Source organism: Propithecus coquereli, unplaced genomic scaffold (assembly GCF_000956105.1).
Source record: "Propithecus coquereli isolate 6110/MARCELLA unplaced genomic scaffold, Pcoq_1.0 Scaffold55, whole genome shotgun sequence".
Lineage (NCBI taxonomy): Eukaryota > Metazoa > Chordata > Mammalia > Primates > Indriidae > Propithecus > Propithecus coquereli.
The window spans coordinates 2,964,013-2,975,180 of NW_012151396.1; the positions used below are offsets into that span (position 1 = coordinate 2,964,013).

Consider the following 11,168-nt stretch of genomic DNA (forward strand, 5'->3'; position numbering starts at 1 on the left):
GGCTATTGTTATTCAATAACGTGCCCTGGGACAAAAAGAGAGAGGTTGGGGGTGGCAGAGGTCACTGTCTTTCATGGAGCTATCCACACACATTTACTCAAGAGGTAACTAGACCATCTAAGTCTCAGTAGGCTTAAATGTTGACCTGGGCCTTCAAGTGATCTTTTACTTCACTGTGTTTTGTTTTGATGATTCTATATGTTGTTTGTTCAACTATTTTTGTAATTGGGGCAAAGTGAGAGGTTCGACTAGTCCAAGAACACTTAATATTACCCCATCAACTGTCAGAATCAAGGATTTTTATTCTGCCAAACACAACTGATTTCCACTTACAATTATTTTTTTAAGGTAAGAACCAGTAAGTCCACTGAGGAAAGAGCTGGGGCCATGGGCTGTGGGACGTTACTGCACGGCAGCACACTGACCGAGACAAGCAGAGTCCCAGGGTCTGCACTGGGTGTTTGTGGCAACAGGGCTCGGACCCAGCCCGGGTGGGCCTTCTCCACGAAGGTTCTGCAGCACCTGACACATTGCTGGTACACAGTCCCCAAACTGGAGTCCTCCTTGTAATGGGGGTCTTCAATGATATTAATAAGTTGTTTTTGTGGATCATAGCTCCTAAGTAGTTCGATTTTAGCTTTGCAGTCTTTAACTTGATTACTTTTTCTATTCAGCTCTCTCAGATTGCTTTCATCCATACACAGTATACAATCAAGTGTGGCCAGGTCGTCTTTGGTAATCTGTCTTGCTTCATGGGCTGTGTGGACGCCATGATTTCTCAGGCAGCTCACAGCTCTTGGGTTCCAGTCAGAAACAGCACCGCTGCTAATGACCCAATTCTCTGAAACGTTTTGGTCAGTTACATGTTTTCTGAAAACTGGTTCTGCGATGGGTGACTGACAAATGTTTCCCAGACAGACAGCACCGATTTTGGGCACTTGCTCTGCCATCTTCCTGCACAGAGGTGCTGGAGGCCACGCTGGGCCTCATGAGAACCTAAAACTTGTTGTTATGCAAAATTTCAAACACACACGGGTAGAGAGAAGAATCTGATAAACTCCTGTGTATGATCATTCATTTAGCCACGAGTCCTACTTTCTAATTTAAGTTTGAATCATGTGGCAAACTTGTGGGGAAAAAGCATTTCTGGAGGAATGTTTTGCATTCATTAACAAGATTATTCCCATAATAAGAAACGGCAGTCATAATGAGTTATTTTGCTTTAAATCTTGATGAAGGGACTGTTACGGAAGAGGACATCAACTTGTCTGCATTTTTAGGTTCTTTAATGTGGTTAATTCAGTCTGTTTTGGTAATTTAAAGTTATGATGCCCAGCAGGACTTTAGTGATTAGGTGTTATGGTAGTCGGGATATAGAAATATATAACAGGAGATTTACGACGGGCATTGGCTCATGTGGTTGTGGAGTCCGAGCGACAGTCCCACGATCTGCCGCTTCGACCTGGAGAACCAGCAAAGCCAGCAGTGCAATTCGGTCCTAGTCTGAAAGTCTGAGCATCAGTTCTAATGTCAGAGGACAGAAGATGGATGTCCCAGATCAAGCAAAGAAAGAACAAATTCGCCCTTCCTCTGCCTTTTTGTTCTATTCAGGTCCTCAGTGGCTTGGATGATGCCCAGTGAGGGCAGATACCTTATTCACTTAGTCTCCTGATTCAGAAGCTAATTTCTTCTAGAAACACCCTCTCAGACACACGCAGAAACAATGTTTCACCAGTTATCTGGGCAGCGCCTCAGCCTAGTCAAATTGACACATAGAATTAACCATTACAGGTGTTTATTGGAAATCCTCACCCCATACGTTCCTCTTTTCAATTTTTAAAATTTTAATTTTAACTTTTCTGTTCTTGACTTCTCAGTTTTGATTTTATTGGTTGGTTCAAGGAGGTTTTTCAGTATTTTGTGAAAAGAATGATCCTTAAATACAATAGGACAACATGTGCTATCTATATTATGGCATTTAGTATACAAGAAAAAATACAAATAGAAAAACATTCTTTCCTCATCAGGTAACCTCTTTTATTTATTTTTGCCTATGCTGTGGATTTTTTTTGTTAAATAATCCTTGCCATTAAAGATCATTGGGGTTCATCTGTTTTGTTTGAATTGAGTTGGCCCTGGAGCATGGCGATCTGTGAATATTCTAGGTCTTGGGAAGACTCTCGGTTTTGTAATCTTCACATCTTCCCACTGTCTATTTATTTATTCTTTCCTCTGCATCCCAGAGGTGGTCTTTACGCCTCCCTCCCCCAGACATGATCATGGTTGCCTCTTCTCCAGCACTAGCTACGTGCCAAGAACAATGCTTTCCACACATGACTGGTTTATTTCATGTTTTTCATCTGCATTCCAGATTCCATTTTTTTTTTTTTTTTTTTTACAGAAGCAACTTAACTGTATACTACTTCCAATATCAATTTTTCTCTACCATTTCAATTATAAAATATGTATAACATAAAATTTACTACCTGAACCATTTTTTCAGTGTACAGTGCCGTGGCACTAAGTACATCCACATCTTTGTAGAACCATCACCACCGTCCATCTGCACAACTCTTTTCATTTTGTAAAACTGAAACTCTGTACCCATTCAGCAATAATTCCCCACCCCCCGCCCAGCTCCTGCCATCCACCATTCTACTTTCTGTCTCTATGATTTTGGCAACTCTACATAGGTCATATAAGTGGAATTGTATAATATTTGCCTTGTGAATTGTTTTATTTAGAATAATGTCTTCAAGTTTTCATCCATATTGCAGCATGTTAGAATTTCTTTTTAAGACTGAATAATATTCCATTGTATATATATACAACAACTTGCTTATCCAGCCATCTGTTGATGGATACTTGAGTTGCTTCCTCGTTTTAGCTATTGTGAATAATGCTGCTATAAAGATTGGTGTACAAATATCTGTTTGAGACCCGGCTTTCAGTTCTTTGCAGTATATACCCAGGTGTGGAGTTGCTGAGTCATATGGTAATTCTATTTTTAATTTTTTTGAGGAACCACCATAATGTTTTCCATAGCAGTGGTACCATTTTATATTCCCACCAACAGTGCACAAGCATTCCAGTTACATCCTTGCCAAAACTTATTTTCTAATGGGTATGAGGTGGTATCTCAATGTAGTTTTGATTTACATTTTCCTGATGATTAATCATGAGCATTTTTCATGAGCTTATTGGCCATTTGCATATCATCTTTGGAGAAATATCTTTTTAAGTCTTTTCCTATTTTTGAATTGGGTTGTTTTTGGTTGTTGAGTTATAAAAATTCTCTATATATTCTGGATATTCATCCATTATCAGATGTATGATTTACAAATATTTTTTCCATTCTGTGGGGTTGTATTTTTTACTCTGCTGATAGTCTTTTAATGCACAAATTTTTTAATTTTCATGAAGTCCAATATGTCTGTTTTTTCTCTTATTGCCTGTGCCTTTGTTGTCATGTCCAGGCCATCACCAAATACCAAATTGAATGTTCTTTTCTATTTTAAGATTTATTTGCAATTCTTTCTTACTCTACCCATCTTCTTTCCTGTGGGCTTTTTTTCTGTATAGCCAGATATGGTTTGGATGGTTGGCCCATCTAAATCTCATGTTGAAATTTGATCCCCAGTGTTGAATGTGGGGCCTGGTAGGAGGTGTTTGGGTCTTAGAGGTGGATCCCTCAGGAATGACTTGGTGCCTTCCTGCAATAACGAGTGAGCTCTCACTTTATTAGTTAAAGCAAGAGCTGAGTGTTTAGAAGAGCCTGGCACCACCTCTTCCCTCTCTTGCTCCTGTTCTCACATGTGACACACCAGCTTACCTTTTGCCTTCTGCCTTGAGTAGAAGCTCCCAGAAACCCTCACCAGAAGCAGATGCTGGTGCCATGCTTCTTGTACAGTCTGCAGAACCATGAACCAAATAAACCTCTTTATAAATTACCCAGCCTCTGGCATTTCTTTATAGCAGCGCAAAACGGACTAATGCCTAGCCTATTGATGAGTTCTCCCCTTATGACTTTTTATTCCTATTTCATAAAGAAGGTGATTTTTTTGACTTTTTTATCCTCTTCTTTTTTTTACGGTGATAAAAAAAAGTTTACCATTTTATTCATTTAAAACTACTAAGTGAAGTAATCAAGCGACAAAAGGACAAATGTGGTATGATTCTGCTTATATGAGATACCTAGAGTAGTGGAATTCACAGAGACAGAAAGTAGAACAGCGGTTGCCGGAGCTGGAGGAGGAGGGAACGAGGACTTATTCTTTCATAGGAGCAGTGTTTCAGCTGGGAAGGATGAAAGAAGTTCTGGAGATGGGCGGTGGCAGTGGTTGCACAACAATCTGAGTACCTAATCTTGAGTCTTCTTAGAAATGCTGACCATGTGTAGATATTTCTTGTTTATGTGCTAGGTTATTTTTAGGTCTGTGTTCATAATCTTTGGGATAATGTTCCCTCTCCACATTTCTGCATTTGTTTTTGGTCAGCCTCACCAGTATTTCTCTACCTTTTTACTTATATCAGGAGAGATTGATGATCTATATGGACTTGGCATTTGAGGCTTTGGCCTCGCTCAGTTTCAACTCAGATGCTATTGAATATGCCCTTCTCCGATTTCTAGAGCTGGATGGTACGTTGAAATGTGTATTTTCTAGTCCAAACCCCGATATCTAATAGGTTTTTATCTGATACATAGCTTTATGAATAAGGCAGTATGTTCTTCTAACCCCATCTCATGTTCTCTGACACTGAACATACATACGGGGTATATAAAAATTTAACACCTATGCATTACTGCACATCTTTCTGTCTTCTACTCTTTTACTTGAATTTTCTTGCATGGGCTGTGTTTTCCAGGGTCAAATTTATGATTATTAGTTCTTCCCCTCCCTACTCCATCCTCTTCCGGGTGTCATCCAGATGTTGCAATCTAAAGTTAGATTGGTTTATAGGAAGAAAAGTATTAATGGGCAGGGATGAACAAGTCACTGGTTTTCTTTAAAAAAAAAAAAAAATTCCCAATATTAAAGTAGTGGTTATACGTGAAAATGTCTGGAAGAGACAGGAAGGTAACAAAAATTAATAAGGTGGTCTTGGTTGAGGTTATGGGGAATTGGGAGTCATGCCCAGATAAAGGAAAAATTTCTGTTCAACTCTAATAATAGTTGCCAGATTTTTTTTTTCATTTTTCATGAGAAGGCAGAAATCTAGATTTTTGTGAAAGCACCCAATTGTTTAAACACTAAATAAAACTAAAGTATAACAATAAATGTACAAAACACTATGTGTACCCAACAAAATCTGGTCCATAGACAAAAAGGACTGTTGCTAAGTATACAGTTTGCAGTCAGAGCATGTCTGAACGAGGGAGGATTCTCTAGGGAAAGAGTATTGTCACCTACTTTGGGATGATGAATTTTTCTTAGCGTCAGTGTAATCATCAATACCTAAATTTGTCATGTGGTGTTGAATTCCATTTCCTGCTATTTCCTGTGCTTTCAACAGCTAAAACAACAGAAAGATCCAACATTTCTTTTTAAACCTATGAACAGTTTCCTCACTTATTTCAGAACAAGTAAAAAAATTATTTAAAATAATGTTAATAATACAAATATTTATAAATATACAAAATATAAAAATAAGATAAACTTTAGATTTAGTTTAAATGAGACATTCTGAATTTCTTCAATATTTTTATATCTTCCAATAATGGATTTCATGTCTAAGATGACCCATTTTCTGGCCCTGGCTTTGTACACTTGTGAATTTTCACCTTAGTTGTGTGACTTCTGCTTTATTCAGAAGTACTAAAGTCAAAACAAAATAGACAACTAAGCCTACTTTTATTCTATTTCCCTCCTTACATAAACAAAATAGCCACATCTAGAATAAGAGGCCTGTCTTGCTCTGGTCTTATTTTTAATGTGTTTCTGCTATAAATGGAAACAATGCCACTAAGATCCCATTTCTTATACAACAGAATGCATCATTATTCTCTTTGTAAGAGTGTGTTACAAAAATGATTCATTCTTTCCCAGCTCTAAGACATGCATTGGTTACTGTATTATTCAGTTCTGGCTGTTGTAACAAAATATCACAGACTGGATGGCTTAAACAACAGTAATTTGTTTTCTCCAGTTCTGAAGGCTAGAAGTCTAAGATGGAGGTGTTGGTAGGGTTGGTTTCTGGTGAGGGCTTTCCTCTCGGCTTGTGGAGGATTGCCTTCTTGCTGTGTCCACACATGGTCTTTCCTCTGTGCTCACAAGAAGAGAGAGACAGAGAGAGAGAGTATCTGTGCATTTTGGTGTCTTCCCCTTCTTATAAAGGACACCAGTCCTATTAAATTAGGGCTTCACCTTATGACCTCATTTAACCATAATTACCTTTCTAAAGGCTTTGTCTCTAGATAGAGTCCCATTGGGGGTGGAAGGCTTCAACACAAGAATTTTGTGGGGGACACAATTCAGTCCATAACAGCTACCTTATAAACACTTTCTCTTCAGGAAGCCTCATTCTTTTCTCCAGTGCAGCAGAGAGTGAAAGACCCCAAACAATCTAATAATACAAACTGTATGCTGGAATCAAACTGGATATTCTTATGCTTCCTTCTTCATATTGATAGGGGGAGCTTTTGAGTTTACTTAATCAAAATGAAAATAATTTTAAATGGCTAACTGCATAATTATTATATAAGAGTTTCTAGCAATCTAATTCACATTTTAAAATTTATTTTTTTATTTTTTGATAACTTCTAAGGTGTTTTTTTTTTTTTATTTCAGGGTATTATGAGGGTACAAACATTATGGTTACACTTTATGTCTTTGCCTCTTGCAGATTGCTTAACCCAAAAGGAGTAGTGTGGTGTTCATTTTTGAAGTAATTGCAATATAGAGAATGGCTTTCAATTGGGAGAGAAAAGCATATAGAATAAAGAAACTAAATTAGTAAAATAGCTGATATTGTACATCTTCCTATTCTAAGTGGAAGAATCCTGTTTACTAAGTGTTTCTGTTGTCACAAAGGCTTAGTACATAGTCTACAATAGCTCTAATGCTTTCTTTAAGACCACAACCCAAACTCCCTGAACAGTGAACTTTGCTAACTTCAATACTTTTCTCTAGGTAACGAGTTAGCTAGCTTCTGCATGTTCATTTGTTAAATTGTTCATCATTTTGTCTTTCTATGTGTTGGGCTTTGGGCTAGACCCTGAATTCTCAGATGTGTAATCTCTACTAATTATGCGGGAAAAAGTATCTGATTTTATTCTATGTGTCAGTTTATCCTAAATGTTTAACGAGGGCAGCAGAGAACTAGAAACACTGAAGATTTCTTAGGTTCTGTTTGCAGTTTTTACTCATTGTTGCACCCAGATGTCTCAAGCCACATAATCAAAAAGTCTTACTCAACCATGCCGGTCTGCCATTGATCTTGGCGCTGCCCATCAAACACAGCCAAAAGCCTGGAGGAAGAAGGAAGAACAGTCAGAGCACAGGCGTCCAGAATGCCTCATCAGTCCTAGTGTTGCAGTTGGAACCTACACATTACCAAGTGGGACAGGGAAAGTGGATGTCAGGGAAAACGGTCTCTTTCTACTCTCTGAGTGAAGAATTATGGCTCAACAATATACATTAAAACTAAGTTCTGTCGTGATGATTAAATACGGAACTTCCCCAAACAGTATACAATAGGATTATGAGCAAGTTCCAAGATGCCAAGGAAGATGTCTGGTCAATGGTGTCACCTGGGTTTTAGTGTACCTGAGAATTTGTGTAACTTAGTACAAAATGCATTATTTTCTTCCCGTCACAATAACTATTTTAGTGATTCTAATAGTTTGTTTCTTATTAAAAGACTTCCTTGTTATACTTAATTTAGTCATACCTTTTCTTCTACTAAAACTTTATTTAAACTTGGGATTATATAGACAAAGAATTTGAACTTTGTGGTGGTAAAATGAGAAGGGGAGAGAGAGAGAAGCACTCATGCACACAGAGGGTGCAAACTTGGTGAGAGAGGGATGGCAGTGTGGTCCATGGCTCAGCCCCTCAACGGCTGAGGCAGGCGAACCTCTGTGCACGTGTAGGATTCTGACAGAGAGGTGTCTTCATAGACCTTGACTCTACTTTTTAATCATGTTTTATTTATTTTCTCAACAAGAGAGGGTTTTCTCATGAAGTTCTGCTGACAAAGCCTCCATCATTTTCCACTGAGGCTGGGTGCTGTTTATTTATGTGACTGCTGTAAAAGCAGGCATAGGGCGATCTGAAAAAACTCAGCTCCGTGAGACAATACAAGAGCCAGAAGGTTTTCTCTGTGTATATGTCCAAAAACACGAAACAAAATAAACTCTTCTGAGGGAGCATGATAAATGAAGGACTATTCCAGTATTCTAATTGAGTGATTGGCTTTGCATATTTTTTAAAATAAAAAGTATAATAGTTACCACATCAGGTAAGTTTTTAGTATGTTCCTTGTCCTGAATACTAAACTCCTCTAGTTGGAAAACCTAGAAAAATGCTTTCCCTGTGGTCCTGGCTTATGTTTCAGACCAGCTAATGGTACCACACATTTGTGTTTTCATGATGAAGAAGGGGTCTTTGATGCGTGTTTATACACTATTACCTCTAAACTAAGAGAAATTCCGATCAGCTGTAGGTGGGAAAAAACAGACAATCTGGGGCAGCAGAGTATGGGGCTAGAAATGATTTTTGAAATATTAATAGAAAGTTTCCAGATAACAAAATAAATGGAATTAGAATTCTCAGCTACTCAATTGGCATAAATTATTATTCTCTCTGGGCAAGTTTAGGAGTAGCTATTTGTATGACTGTACATACATACTTAGTAGGCTCATATATCTTTTCCATAGGGTATTTTTTTTCAACCTTATAACATGTCCAAACTTTTACTTTCTTCACTTTGTGATTATGTATTGAGAAAAAGGGAAACTTTTATCCTTGGAAATGTTACTTAAACATTTCTCTGGGTTGTGCAAACGTTGGCAGGTTAGCGGCCATTTTTTTGGGATTTGGAGCAACCAACATTTCCCGTGACTTTATTGGCATGCCATTTTTGGGACCTCTAATTTATGAAGATGATCAGGGTGGGGGTTGGGGGGAGGAAGTGGATCAGTTTACACTATGAACTCATAATCTTTAGGGAGGTAAGTTACCGAAACTCTTCCCAGGACCAACTGGGAGACCTATCAATGTGAATTATGGTATTACTAGCTGAGGGCCAGTGGCAAGAAAAGGAATGAAATCTCTTAAAATACATTTTCCTTAAGAAAACTGTGACTCTAGGATGGTGACTCAAACTCAAGGCATGGACCTAAGAGTTCAAGGAGTGAAGTGTTTCCAATACAACTGATGCTGGAAAATTCTCTCAATTCAGCCACCTTTAGTATAGTGTACTGTGAAGATCACTGTCTGAGCATGAGAGTGTGAAATAAAGCAAACTGCAGTTTCTGCACCCAACCTGGGCTCTGCCTTGTGCTTGTCTTGGGACCTGGACCAGAAAGGGCATCCTGGCATCAGTAGACAAGCACCATACATCAGATGATGCAGGATCACCCACAACAGCCACACCCTGTGGTAAAGAGAAAAAGTAGCAGCTTCGAACTCATTAGGTACCACATCTCTTTGCTAGTGTTTGGACACAGGTAAGACCTGTGGTTCTCAGGCAATTTGTATGTGGGTGGGAGTGGTGTGCAGGGAGGAGGATCTCGCGAGAACAATGAGGCTTCCTGTTAGGCAGTGGGGATCAAGTGACTTATTTGTTTGGGATTTAAAAAAGAGATGATGCTACATTTGTTGAAATTTCTTTACTGAAATGTGACCTTCCAGTTTCATAGACTGCGAAGTTCAACAAAGGACGTTTTAAGACAGAATATGCAATGATGTGAAGGCCGCATCTTAACACTTTGTCAGTTTTTAAAAATCAGTAATTCCTGCCACCCTTTATCTTCCTCCATGCTTGCAGTCATGAATTCTTTCTATATTCACTGCTCACCGAATAGTGGTACCCCAGAAACATGAAGAGAAAGGAATTCTCCGTTTTTAAGTTTCAGAGTAGATATTTGTAGTCCATAGCAGAAGTAATTGCCTTGAAATAAAATGCTTTTTGAGACCTAAGAGCCATGTAGGTTTTGGAGAATAAAATAGAGTTTCAATCGACCAAATGTTATGTATTAGGAGAAGTAACAGGTGTAACACAAATTATACTTGAAAATCCTTAAATTCCAGGAAATGTACATCGGAAAGCTCAACATTCAAGAGTGAATTTGGTCTTTTCTCTCTGCGGTTTGACTGTGGAATCCATTTCGCCAGGGTAATGGAGTTGAGTTTAGTTTGAAAGGGGCAATGTGTATGTAAAAGGCATTATAGGATGAATTCTTAAATCCCCTTGTTTAAGTTGAGCAAATGTCCTTGAATTTGCATACATGCCACCCACACACTGTGCTCATCAACCTTCTGCATAAGAGGAGTTTAAAATCCCTGTGATTTGGAGAAGATGGAGAGAGTCACAGTTGAGGTCAGGGTGGCTGGATGCCTTCAATGCGTCTGGCTGGACCTCCAGTGGTAGAACCTGTTTTGAGGCTCTGAGCCCTCACCTCCGAGTTATGCCAGGTAGTGCTTGAAATGTAAGTATGGGACAAGAGTTTTTCCTGTATTATTTCAGTATTGTGCTTCAGCAGGAGAGTAGAAATGGAAACATTTTATGTTTAGGCAGGGAGGGGTGGAGAAACATCCCTTAGTCTCCCATGACCAAATGCAGGAGAGCGAAAAAGTGGCTGATGTAGATGCGGAGGTTGTTGTGGTTTCTGCTTAGACAGCTGTGGAATGTTCAGGTGAAGAGACTGACAAAATTGTGGTTATTAGAATCTAGTGGGATAGGATGAAAAATGCAAATATCAAAAAATGTGGCTATCAGAAGGGATTGGGATAAAAAAATCTGAACAATTCCCTCTGATGATGTCATTCTAGCTAGTTCCCTCATTCAGTTCATTATCGCCAGGATCCAAGGAAGAATCTACGTTCATCTGTGAAGTGAGCAAAATGTTCACATCGCGGTTAGAGACTGACAAAGGCACACCTGTTACAGTAGTGTTGAACTTGTGGACACTACGTGTAGCCTCAGACATCTAGGTCAGCACGTTG

At 38.8% G+C, this 11,168-nt stretch overlaps 1 pseudogene; it reads right to left on the reverse strand.

Moving 5' to 3' along the window:
- Nucleotides 1-335: 335 nt before the first annotated feature.
- Nucleotides 336-950, reverse strand: LOC105820975 (annotated as a pseudogene).
- Nucleotides 951-11,168: the final 10,218 nt, after the last annotated feature.